Raw genomic sequence first — 1,543 nt, forward strand, 5'->3', positions numbered from 1 at the left:
TTTTTAGGTTGTTTCACATTCTCTTTCACTTCTGCCTCTAGAAGCAGCAATTCCCTCTCATTTGAGGACTATTTTTTCACAGGGAAACACAATATGTAACACCTCATGATTTTTTACTGTGTACATGGTGACAAGTAGAAGATAATAGATCTTAGCTGTGCAAATGAGGTCAGTAAGCTTCCAGCTTGCATTACGTCCAACTCAAATTCTTAATGGTTACAAACTAATGCTGAAAATATTGATGTTAAGTTTGCATGCTAAGATCTTACCATATTGCCTAACCCAATACTCTTGTACACGATAAAGCTTTTAAGGCTTTGGAGATATATGGATATTTAATGTGACTGAGCAGAGGAAAGAAGCATCTCAATTTAGGAGAGGGGAAGCACAAATCTCTCCCCATGATTGAAGTCGTTCTTTATTTCCTTCAAATTTCTCCAGATGCTCTCGCTGAGCACCGCCAACATGGTGTTCAGGAGCTTCGTGGAGGTTGGCCGGGTGGCCTACGTCTCCTTCGGGCCTCATGCCGGGAAGCTGGTTGCGATCGTAGATGTTATCGATCAGAACAGGGCTTTGGTTGATGGACCTTGCACTCAAGTAAGGAGATAGGCTATGCCTTTCAAATGCATGCAGCTCACTGACTTCATCCTTAAGTTCCCACACAGTGCCCTCCAGAAGTATGTTCGACAAGCCTGGGAGAAGGCAGACATCAATACAAAATGGGCAGCCACAAGATGGGCCAAGAAGATTGAAGCCAGAGAAAAGAAAGCCAAGATGACAGATTTTGATCGTTACAAAGTAATGAAGGCAAAGAAAATGAGGAACCGAATAATCAAGCTTGAAATTAGGAAGCTTCAAAAGGCAGCTCTCCTGAAAGCTTCTCCCAAAAAAGCACCTGCTGCTAAAGGTGCCGCTGCAGCTGCAGAAGCTGCTGCAAAGGTTGAGGCAAAAAAGGTGACCGCTGCAGGCAAGAAGGCTCCAGCCCAGAAGGTTCCCGCCCAGAAATCAGCAGGCCAGAAGGCAGTGCCTCCAAAAGCTCAAAAGGGTCCGAAAGCCCAGCCCAGAAAGCACCTGCTGCTCCCAAGGCATCTGGCAAGAAAGCATGAGAACACGAGGGGCTACTATAAACGTATAATAAAGGTTCTTTTTAACACACACACACAAAAAAAATTTCTCCAGATATTTCTTTCTCTATTTTTAGTATATGTACTATTATATTACTGTGAACATTTAAAACTGTGAAAAAAATAATTGGAGAGAAATTACAATTGAACAGGAGAGAAGAATAATGGATGATTAAAAGATCTGAGGCTGTCTAATAGTCAAAGCCAAGTTATCAATGTTCCTTTTAAGAAAATATTGATATATTGGGGTGATATTGGTTAATAAAATTATATAGGTTTCAAGTATACAATTTTATGATACATCATCTGGATATTATATTGTGTGTTCACCACCCAGAGTCAAGTCTTCTGTCACCATTTATACCCATTTACCCTCTTTTGCCTTCCCCTCTTCTACCTTCCTTTCTTTCTACCTTCCC

At 41.4% G+C, this 1,543-nt stretch overlaps 1 pseudogene; it reads left to right on the plus strand.

Moving 5' to 3' along the window:
• The first annotated feature begins 448 nt into the window (after window positions 1-448).
• Window positions 449-1,155, plus strand: LOC102440227 (annotated as a pseudogene).
• Window positions 1,156-1,543: the final 388 nt, after the last annotated feature.

The sequence above is a fragment of the Myotis lucifugus genome, unplaced genomic scaffold (assembly GCF_000147115.1).
Source record: "Myotis lucifugus unplaced genomic scaffold, Myoluc2.0 scaffold_1, whole genome shotgun sequence".
Lineage (NCBI taxonomy): Eukaryota > Metazoa > Chordata > Mammalia > Chiroptera > Vespertilionidae > Myotis > Myotis lucifugus.